The sequence below is a fragment of the Etheostoma cragini genome, chromosome 16 (genome assembly GCF_013103735.1).
Source record: "Etheostoma cragini isolate CJK2018 chromosome 16, CSU_Ecrag_1.0, whole genome shotgun sequence".
In the NCBI taxonomy this organism is placed as follows: Eukaryota; Metazoa; Chordata; class Actinopteri; order Perciformes; family Percidae; genus Etheostoma; species Etheostoma cragini.
Window position 1 is genome coordinate 17,496,900 of NC_048422.1, and position 12,105 is coordinate 17,509,004.

The 12,105-nt window shown below is 39.3% G+C and overlaps 1 protein-coding gene across 3 annotated transcripts in view; it reads left to right on the forward strand.

Annotated features, from left to right (window-relative positions):
* The first annotated feature begins 267 nt into the window (after positions 1-267).
* The window catches only part of arhgap24 (Rho GTPase activating protein 24), an 81,104-nt gene continuing 69,266 nt past the window's right edge, over positions 268-12,105 (forward strand). For 2 of the 3 annotated variants that reach the window (XM_034897129.1, XM_034897131.1), the window contains exon 1: positions 4,857-5,334. The gene's annotated coding sequence lies outside the window, so the exon portion shown is untranslated. Of the gene's footprint in view, positions 271-4,856; positions 5,335-12,105 lie in introns of those variants that run through there. The other variant, XM_034897130.1, reaches the window with a different exon arrangement.

Below are 12,105 nucleotides of genomic sequence, written 5' to 3' on the forward strand. Positions count from 1 at the left end.
CATTTGCATTTATTAGCAATTCAGCTTGTCTTGAAGCTCTGACAAATACTGCAATAGGAAATGTTACTTTGCTTATTTTTATTTGGGGGTGTGTCTGTCTATTTGTCAGAAGTCTGATAAGAATTTTAAAGGATTGAACCATTGTTAAGTAAAGGCTACTGTCATTTTGACATCCACCATAATTCAAATTAAAAAAAAAAGAAAGTCAAGCTTTGAGTGTCAATATGTGCGCAGATCTTTAAAGATAAATAAAAACAGTAAAGGAAGATGGTTCAATTCCTGATCCAGAAGTCTTTAAAGTCACCACCAGAGAGCAATGTTGCATCAAGAAAAAAGGAGATAGGAGTTTTGGGGTGGAGGAAACTTCTGAGGAAAAGCTCATCTTTATTAATCTCTAGATTATTGCAGTAGGAAATAATAGACTAACTAAGAACAAAATAAATCAAATAAGGACTGAAAATAAATAACCAAGACCATGCCGATATCTGTTTGTAGTTCATTCATGGACCTTTGTGTTGACATATTTGGAGGTTAGATAGACTAAGAGTTGTTTGCTGAACAGGATTTTAATGCCGACAAGAGGAAGGAAGAAAGTTGTGTGTGTTTTCAGTGACGTTTTAAAACCACTGTCAGCAAGTAAAGAAGAGAAGCTGCAACCTACTATATGTTTGGTCTCCAGTGAGGTCAGGAGGAGAATGAAACAAGCAGTGATGTGTGTAAAGCAATGGGGTGTCAAGTTACTTTATTTGTCCCCCAGTTAGGCATTTTGTTGTGCAGCAGATAGTAAAGTACAAATCACAAACAATCATACACACAATGCAGAGATTGTTAAAAACAATAAAATGCAGTAAACCGTTCAGTAAATAGTGAGTCAATCAATTATCTGTGGTTCTTTGTAGAATTGTACTGTTCTCCCTCACACAGAATCTTACCATTAACAATCTCACTTATTGGAGGAGATGTTGATGGCCTCTCAATTCTTATAGTTGTTTTTACAAGACACATTTATGTATGTATATATATACATACACACACTGTATATATCGTTTTAATTTAGAGATTAGAGAGTCACCATTAGAGAGTTGACAGAAAATGAGGGAAGAGAGAGAGATGGGGTGATATGCAACAAAGGTACCAACAACACGTTAAAACTAGGCCACCAGGGGGCCTCTAGTCTATATCCACATCTGGGATTGTTATTTTTCTGCTGGAAATTCCACCAGATTTCACTTTTTTTTTTGGACTTCCATTTTCAAATGTCCTGTTACCTTCCTCTTTTTCTGTGTTGTTTAAATTCCGGTGGATTTATGGGGACTGCGGTTAACTGCTCCTCAGATCTCTGCAGGGTAATTCAAGACGGCTAGCTAGATTATTTGACCAATTGGAATTGTCTGTTTAGGATTAAAACAACCTTTGAACATAACCTGTGTGGACCAGCCGGACCTTCCTGCGCGGTGCTGGAGAGGGAGGTCTGTCAATGTGAGACTAGGGTGCCTCCAACATTAGATTTTCATAATGAACCTGTAATAACTAATTTTGGCCACCCGGGGGAATAGGAAACAAACACATTTTACATATTATCACCTAATTGAGTTTGTATGCGGAACTTGTTAGTAAAACAGTGACCTATTGAAACATCCAGCAGATATGGAGAAAACTTTACACTCATTTGAAGTTCTGTTTGTGTCCACCTGATGATTTGGAGTCAAGTATTCACTTTTCTGTTGGCTCTGGTTTGCTCGCCACCAACTCCTGTGGGAAATAATTCTCTTCAGCTGCTAAATGTTCCACCAATGGTCACCAACTAGTTGCTTACTTTGTCTATGTGCTGTTTGCGGTACTGGGCAGGTAATGTACAATGGGTTTTTAAAGCTTATCACTTGTCTCTGCAGTGTCCAACCAGAACTTTATGGGTTGTTTCAGCTAATTGTTTTGGTTTTAGGGCCCATAGTTATTGTTTTGCTTCACTTCCATTGCTCTCATCAGCATTATCGATGAAACACTGTTGATTCAACACTACGAACGTCCCCTTTCACATAGATATATGTGATACATTGTTAATTGTGCATTCACAATACGACTATTAATGCCACGCCACACACTAGAACTAGGCTGTATAAAGAATTTACAGCAGTGAGGGACAAATGTGAGTGCCTCATGTAATCAAAGTGAATTAGTTCCAAAGTATTACCAGTCCACTGGGAAAGGCTTCTTTTCTGTCTGCTGCAGGCCTGCAAAGATTTTCATTATCTTCCAGGAAGTCACCAACTGTCCAAAACCTCTGACTGCAAGGCCATGAGAACAGCAGACCCATTGAGAACATTTTAAATCCCAGAGGCTTCCTCTGTGAAGATTCATCCATTCTGATCTTCTGAGTTATCTTCTATCGGATAAGGTCCCCCCAGAGTATCTCATGCAGCTCCAGTTTGTTTAGAGATGGCTGCTTCTTACGTCACAAGGTCACAGTGTTTCATGTTCGGCATTCCACGTCCTGCAAATATAATTAAACATGCTGAAGGAAGGCTGTGGACAGATGGCTCAGAGCCTACTGTTCTTAACATCTCATTTAATCTTTGTTCAATCTAATGAGGCTTTTCATAACACCTAGAAAACTCATCTGGCTGTATGGAGATTAGATTTTATTGAGGGGGGAATGGATTTTACTGTGTTCTCACAGTTGACTGTTGAATATAAATATCTTTTCACAGCTAAAATTAAAAATAAGATTTACTCTTTTAACAACATGCCATTCAATTTCATAAAAACTTGTACATAGGGTAACAATAGTAACAAAGAGAAGTCTGGAGCAAAGACTATTCTACTAACTATCTTAATGGTTACTGTGCATGAGTGCATGAGCAAATATGCATAACAGTAGTTGTACCAAAGTCACAGTCCAAAATGGATCAATTTTAGCTCTGCTTAAGCAACATTGAATAGCAGTAACAAATGAATAGCTACATGGTTACAAATAACCAGTGCTACCTTGTAAGTTACATTTGGCGTGCATGGTCTAAAAATGGTGGCTGAAGAAGACATGAACATTGACCTGAGTTATTGCCAGGATTATTGCTATAAAAAACGTTTCACAAATGCTATTGCTGCAGATGCAAATATGCCTTCAAAGCAAGATGTGAGATCTGGAATACATATTTGAGGTAGCCCTGCACTAGAGACCTAGTTGAATGTCGGAGACAAAGTGGAACGAGGTTATCTTGCCGACATTTCATTATGGTATGTGCACTCAGAAAAGTGTCGGTTTTGAAGCTCTTGACAGATTCGTGCTGTTGCCTCTTTGATAAATCATGTCACAGATGATGATAGAAGGTCCATATGTAATGTTGACCTCACACCGGCCTCACTGCTTAGAGTCTGCCTATTGATCAAACAGATCAATAGATAATGTTCAGTCTGACCCAACACTTGAACCTCTAACACCTCAATAGCCCAACCAGGATCACGCTTGTTGAATCAGATCACAATACACACACTACCCAAATCACATTTGCACCCACTTCTCATTTACTGTACTGTATGAGAGAATGAACTAATTCTCATCCTGATTTGATTTTGAGGAAGTCCTTATTGTTGACACATCCGCCACCTCCCATATAGATTGGAATGTCCCTCCCTTGTTAGTAATGACAACATTTTCCAGGACCATGGGATGTAGCCGACAGGTGACTGAGATACACATGTAAATGTTCTGCATCTGTCTTGATAATATACATTGTAGCCTGCATGTTGCCCATTTCCGTATAGATAGAGAAATAATCTTCTATTGGTGGTGAATATAACTTTTTTGTTTTGTTTTTGTCTGTACATGTCTTTTTTTTTTAAACATAGAAAGCCTTCTTCTTCCATTCTTGATTATCTGCACTGAAGTTTCTTCCAACCTTTTAATTTTATTTACAGTTAATGCATTAGCTGTTCTCCAGTAGACATGAACGTGTATAATTAAATATAATCACGTTATTTTTATTTGTCTGGCTTGCATGACACCATACGCTGGAATCTGTAAGATAGTAACGTCTTTTCATTACGTTTTGCCCGATCTCATGAATCAATAACCTATGTCTTGTAATGAGGCGAGAAGTCAATAAGGAGCTTAATTATTGCATGAGTGAGCTTCGGATTGTCAGAATTCCATTAAAGCAGCCAGTTACTGCATGTGCTGAAACGGCAAAGGTCTCACATCCGTGAATACTGTATAAAGGCTACACCTATAATATCATCGCAATTTATTGTACACATTCATCACTGTTATTTCTGTAGATTAGATCCAAATTTAAAATTGCTCTTCTTCAGAATGAACCACTGTGGGACTATGGAATAGAAAGACATTTTAGACCACTCCCAGGTAAACAACATGCACTTTCCACTGTTGTGTATACAGCTGGGCTTGCACCAAAGTGAGGATAATGTCACTGAATAAATGTTTATCGAGCTGCACGCACGCAATCGTTTGTATATGTCATCTTAAAGAAGCTTAAAAACTGGGGCAGCTTTTCAGTGTTTGCATGCTGAATTACTCACAGATGATAAATGGGGAACTCAGGGTTTGTATTCCACATAAGGTTTGGTCATTTCTTGGTTGCTAATATTTTGAGAAGAGTGAAACACATTGTGAGACTTTAAAAAGTGCCAGTTCCTGTACAAATACAGAGTATTTGAAAAGAGAAAGTGAGCTGCACTGCTGGAGCACTGCTCAGTCAGCACTCATCTTCAGACTTCCTAAAACATGTTCTCTCACACACACACACACACACACACACACACACACACACACGAACACTCTCTATCTTCTCCCTCCTCCTCTCTGTAACCAACAAATTCATACACAGCCTTCTCAGACTGTGTGAGTGTCTCACCAGCCGGGATCACTGGAGGAGTTAGGGCTGCATAGGCTGCAGCGTTAGGGGAAAGAGAGTGTGTTTGTGCGTGTGTGAGTGAGTGAGTGAGTGAGTGAGTGAGTGAGTGAGTGCATGTGTCTGGACGGACTCCCGCTGTAATGCTGCCCCATGTGTGACTGAGCTGACCGCAACAGCCATCCTGTTCACAGCAAAGACTTTCTCAGCATGCAGATGGTGTGAGCAGTCAGGGGAAAAGTTTACAACAGCTCGTCTGAGCCCTCAGCTAACTCAATCCACTCTGCACACACTGAGTTAGTTCAGGAGGGGAGCAGCAGCGGCTGAGCTGAAGTATAACTTCAGCTCGTCTCAGTCCGGGATCTCTATTGGTGTTGATTGATTACCTGTCATTGGATTGAATGCAACAGTGGTGCATCACTAGACATCAGCGCTGAGGAATTCAACAAGGCTGTTTATTTGAAAGGTGAGTCTGCTCTTTGAGTTAAAGCATGTTTTTGCCTCTGAGGTATTGTTACATATTGTGGATTTTGTCCCTATTGTTCTAGACATCGCCACTCACTTTAGGCATGTAATAGGAATGTTAAGATGCTGAAGACTAATGGTTCGACTAACTGTTCCAGTATCGGAGAGGTTGCCTGACTCTTTATGTTATGTGATTTATATTACAAGCGGTTATAACTGGAGCTAAACTGTATTTAAAATTACAGAAGTAACAGCGCATTCTCGAGCACAACAGTATATGGTAGTTGACATTTGGTGGTGTTCTGTTTAATATTTTGCATGTGTTTAATTTACTTGCAACACATATGAACCAAGACCATAAGCTGAGGAGGTCAGCATGTGTCTTCAATTTGTTGAACACTGAGATTAGGTACGATTCATCCATAGTTTTTGTAAGAAGCTTTTTAAACCTCAGTCACCGATTCAACAATGTTCTGACGGATTTGAACACTAATGGTTCATTAATGTGATGTATTCAAACTGTGTTAAACATCAGTAGTGACAACTCATCCAGCTGTGTCACCAGCAGTTAGCATCATATTCAGATTGAAGTAGAGATGCACAAAAGGAAATAAGTGCACCCCTTTCGTCATATAAAGATGCCTGCTGAAAATAACTGGGTGCTACAATCTTTATCTAAAGTATTTTACTGAAGCTTCATTCTAAGCCTGTTACAGTATAACTGAAACGTTTACTGTGAGTCACCACAGCAATGACTATTGGACAGCTGGAAAGCATCAATTGTCTGTTTTCATGTAGGTTTTAGCCATGTTTTACCTGGTGCACGTATTGCACTGTCGCTCTGATAGACCAGTATTTGTGCAGGGGCTGGTTAACTCTGGTGCAGGACATACAGATGGTGAGGCCATTGCATCTGCCAATCCAAAACACTGTCTGTCTGGCTGTTGGCTGTCCAAAACAGAGAAGGGAACTTAATTATATCTGGATTAATGTGCCTGTTATGCAACATGTACAAGGCGGTCGCTGACTGCAACTATTCCCAGCACAATGGGAAAAGGAGGCAGAAAATGAGAATGATAAAAGATTTTAAAAAAATAGGAATGAAAGGATGAGAAGGAAAGGACAAGGTGGGTAAGTATTGAAAAAGGACACATCTCTGTGTGCCAGGAATGTCTGCAGTGCACAAGCTGTGCTGCTGGAAAGCCCAGGGATCAGGTTCCTCGTGTCAGCTGCTGCACTCAACTGTTCCCAGGTCTAACTCTGTGATATTGGTTTATTGAGATTCAGAGAGAGCGAGAGAGAGAGACATGGAAACAAGGAGGAAAGCAAATCTGTGCTGAAGGCTGTGATCAAATTAGAAAGGATAGTTTGACATTTTGAGAATTACTTGTATTTGCATTCTGGCAGACTGATGAGAAAATAGATACCACTCCAATTTCTGCCTAGAGAACTACACAGTGTCATTCTGCTAAATAAAACATGACACAAAATATCACATTAATAAAATTTAAACAAATTGCATACCCAAATACAATACCCATTTTATATCCTCAGTCTGCCACTTTAACAAAAGAAAACAATTCCAGTACTAGTTCCATTGTATCAGAATTCTGGAAAGTCATCATGGAAACATATTGAAAGCAGTCTAGCCCAGTGGATTCCCCCCCCCCCTCCTCCTGCTGCTGCTGACAGCAACATCTTCCCAAAAATTCCATCAGAATAAATAAGTGTGAAAATGTCAAACTACTCCTTTAACATCTGCTAGGTCACCCAGAGAATCTACAATAATGGGACATTTATGAAGGTTAAAATGCAGAGTCAGCTTTCCCCAAACTGCAAACAACTCGGGGGGAAATGACTATGATCACAGGTGTCATATTCAGTTTGCCCTCTCCCTTTCGGACTGTAGCATCGTATCTTATTTCGTCAGGAAAATATTCCCTTTTATTTAACAAAGGATAGCCACATCAACAGTATCATTCATTCAGTGATAACAGTGTGTCAGACACATGCCATTGGGCAATGTGAAGTCTTCGCCCTTGTTTCTCCACAGAGCTGCTGCTCAGTTTCCCGGACATACTGTGACACATGGCGTGAAGGAAAATGGAGAGGGAGGGGCGGCGATGCTAGTGATGGGGTAGCGAGTATATCATACCAAAAGGGCTGCATTGTAGACTATGAAGGGGGCCACATATGGCGTCTAAATCAGTGTGTAGACAAAACAGACACCGACTCATCACATTGAATCATACAGAAAAGCCAGGGAATTTATTTGGCGTTTCAGCAGAGGGAACAAAAAGGAAATGTATCTCCAAGAACCAATCCTCATGTGTTTGTGATACATTATATTGCCCACCCTTACCATCTTTCCTCTGTTTATGCTTTCATCCACCTACCCTTTCTCTCGGTGATTCACAATGGGTTGTGTGGGTACCCCGTAATGTAGGATAGCTTCTCAGATTGCGACCTGACTTCAACCCCAATCATAATAGACCTGACTTGTGTATGTGTTTAGGAATGGATTATGTCTTATTTTTTTTCATGTGTGCTAGTACTTCCATCTGTCAACACTCTGAAAACCCTTCCTCTTTCACATCCTATTTAACTATTAGCACGCAAACTGCACAGCAAGAAACATGCCGGCCTCTCACCTCTTTGACTTTTCAACAGAAACAGACTGCTCCCGAAAGTAGCAGCTTTGGTAGGAGAGGGTTATATTTGTCTTTGACACATGTGGGTCATGGAGGGCCTACTGTGCAGACTTTAAGGAGGAAGGTTGCTTCGGGATATTTAAAGGGTTGACGACATTGACTGGCAATTAGAAGTTCATGTTTCCTCTTTTGCATGTTTTAAGATGTTAGCAGGGTACAGTACTGGGCACATACCCAACCAAATGAGACTCAGTCTTTAAGTGAAAATGGACTTTGTCAGATCTATTGGATTTGATCTGAATAAGCCTTAGAGAAATGGTAGCTAACAAAACACAGACAGAGTTTAAGTTATTGCCAGGTGGATTCAATCAGCTGTCAAACACGCTGCATTGCATTACAAAGAAGTCGACACATCCCGTTTATCACATTTTTCTGGCAACTCTGTGGTGGTGTACTGGAGAAAATAGACGTGTTGAGTTCATGCATCAAAGTCAGAGAGAAAAATAGTTTGTTTCTTGACAGACAGAGATGAAAGAACAAACACAAAGTTGTCAAAAGAAATATAACCAGAATTGATAAAACTAATTTATAGTAGTAATGCTTTCCCCGTCCATGGGGACCTTTCTGCTTAATGCACCGTTGACCTTTGCATCATCCTGGGAAAGTTGTTCCAGTCTTCCCTGGCAAGCACTAGCACTAATGCAGAGTACAGCAGCTGCTGAAACTACAAAAACTGCAGACTTAAGACAGATGGATGGTAATAGCACTGTCTGCCAAATGTTGAAGGACATGAATAAATGTCTGCCGTTTATGAGTGAATCATTAAGGCTAAAGGCTGGAGATTATTTTCATCATTGTGATTGTTAATAAAATTTAATATGAACACACATTGCACATTACTACTATGAGTTTTCATCAACATGTTATGAAAAGATTTGATTTATTGAAAGTCTGTGGCAAGGGTTTGCTAAACCCCTCCGCCGAAAAGCTTTTGTCCACTCGTAACATAGCAACCGTAGATCGCTGCCCGTCAAGTTTTTGGATTTCTCCACATGATGAAGAGGTGTGCATGTAAAGAAAAAAACTGTATCAGTGTGTTTAATAACTCAATATCCAGTTTACTAACTACAGTAGTATGAACAATACTTCCAAAGCCCAAATGATTGAATTGCATTGAGAGGTTACAGGTAACGTTAAAAAAAGCCCTATTCAAAACTAGCACGTTCATTGTGTTAAAGTCGTACCAGGATGCTTTCAGAGTTTAAGCTAACGTTATAGCACGCCTGTCCTGCTCCTTGTTAAATTTGAGGAAGTTTACATCCCCAAAACCCCAGCCACACTTGTTACCCATGATAGCATAGCATTATGACAACCAAACACATTGGTTAGTCTTCATCCTAAAATCGTTTTTGTAACATTTAAAAACGAACGCAACTGTATGCAAACATGAACAAGCCTGTAAGCTGAGCAGCCAGGCTATTAGAATGAGTCAGTTGGAGAGATTATTAAATAATTTAATAGTCAGTCATAAACCGAATTTACAACCAACTCCTGAGGCTCACCTTAGCTTAATTAGCTATGGATCACAAATCTGCCAGTGAATGTTGTCATTTAAGCAATGGACTGCCTGAAAGGACACTTTGTTTCAAAGACTACTAAAAGTGTGGTACATGATGTCTGTAAAATGCACTTAGCACAGTCATTTAACCATTTTGGCATGTGATGCTTTATATCAGGCCTGCCCAATTTGGGCCACACGATCTGGTCAGAATATCGTTCTGTCTCAACTTTGGTCCGTGCTCTGGTCAGAAGTTCTATTAACTCAAAAACGGGCAGCAGTTCACTATCTGGCCACAGATTAACATTGGCTAGATGGTGTGACAGGGAGGCGTTATTTAGTTTCTGTCAGCGCATTTCTTTATTGTGACAAGAGCGAAGAAGAGGGCCGAGGAGAAGCTAGTAACTAATGTGAATTGTCTCAGGCATTGGCACACTGACAAGAGAAAGTTTAAAAATAGTTTGCAACACAAGTATTGTATTACTGAAATTGAGTCTACAGCAGCATGTCTTATCTGTAAACAAAAGGCGTCTGTCTTAAAGAGTATGATCTCGGTCTTCATTATCAACACTGACTGGAAGCTGTTCCTTATAAGATTTTAAATTAAATGTGTAAAAATCCAAATTATTTCAGACTTTAAATCAAAGTGCTGTTTTGGTTTGAGTTCACTTCACATTTGTCCTATCTACAAATTATAAAATACAGTATTGTTCAAAACAGATCAGCATCAAGATCAATACTGAGATTTTCAAAAAGGAGAAAAAGAAAATAGGGATACAGCAGGACATGTTCTGTCTGCTGGTGTCTTTGGTTCAGTGAATCTAATGAGGATACAGAACACTTTTGCACAGTAATCACAAGGTGTGAAGTTTTGTTTTGCAAATAAATGAATAATTTACAGTTACAATGGTGACTGTATGTCACAGGGGCATGTTGTTCTGCCCTGAATGGGTTGTAATGATTAATCAAAACTATTTCTATCAATAAATAATGCTTTTCTTTACCAATGAAAATATGTTTTATTATTTCTTAATATGTGTTCAACTTCAAATTTATGCAAATATGCAAAATATTTCAATTTATAAAGGTCTACAACTTGAGCATTTAGTTTTTACCCGCAGCCCTCCACCTTGATTCATGTTTGGCCCTTGATAGGGAAGCATTTGGGCACCACTGCTTTATAGCAATCGCATGATGGGGAAGTCCGTAGATCCAGGTTTGTTGAGTCCACATTCTCTTGACAGAGTGCTCCCTGAAGTTTTTCTGCCACTGTCCCCACCTAACACCAACAATTTTAATAGTTTGGCCAACAGTCCGTAAAGATCCAATAATGGGAATTGAATGCTCATCTTTTTGCAGCCCAAAATGTATGATTGAACTGTTGAAAATCTTCCAGAGCACAACTTTAATTTCCCAAAGGAGGACCCAGACTCAATATCCTTTCCCACAAAGCAGCTCAATTTAAACAAAGACATGTCAAACGGCAGTTCAGGTTTTCTGTGTGCTCTTAGCTTCAGTACTCTCTACATGGGGAACAAACACTCTGTGCAAACACAGACTACTAGCAACATCCTGATGCTGTGAGATGAGGACAAGGGCTGTAGTATCACATTTCTGATTTTTTACAATCTTATCAAACTTCCCATCTTGTTAAGACCTTAAGAATTTTTTTTCCTTCTGTGTAATGGTATAATGTTAATCATGAAGCTGTTGCTTCTGACACCATTTACACATGAGGAAAGTACTTCATTAATCTGTAAAGGTTGTTATTTGATAGATTGATTTTTTCAAACCAACAACAAGGTGTCCCTAATGCTAAGATGGCCTGGCTTAGCATCCATTTAACTGATGGAGACAGACCGAGAATATTAATACCTGTGCTGAATTGGAGACACAGGCTAATGGTGGTTTAAAGGATTTGTACCGCTCTTAAAAAAGTCAATCCATCCATTTTTTATTTTACTTGCAGAATGTATTTTTTTTATTTGACTGCCGCAGAGCAACAACTGCATTACATTCTGCTGAAATAAATTAAAGTGCATGCCACAAAACCTTAGTGTGCTTATTCGTGCCTATCTTTGTGTTGTTCTCCTTTTTTGTGGGACATGTAAGTTCTTGTGTGTGTTGTATACTGAGCTGTTGTTATTTTACAGTGAAGGTCAGGGTGTCTCTTTCCACTGACTTCTAAGTGTTGTCAAAGTCCTCAGACGTGCTGTGAGAAAAATCTGGGATATTCTTAAACTCAAAAGACAGTATCAAGTGTTACCAGACATGAGTAGATGGTAATGGTGAGCTTTAATTGCCGCTTTGAAAATGAAATGCTTCATCATACTGCCACATTCATTATTCTAGAGATCACCAAACGGAGGAATTGAAAAGAGGAAAATTAGCCTTCATGTCAGTCTTTAACTATGTCTTTTTTTCTGTGTGGTATATCAAAGTGTAATCACAAAATTAGTTCTTCTCCAGCAATTCTGAATACAAGTTTTCCAAAGGCCTCTGTTTTAAAATAGGTTGCACCTGAGAAACTATTTATATACCTATTTCTAGGTTCACAAATGAA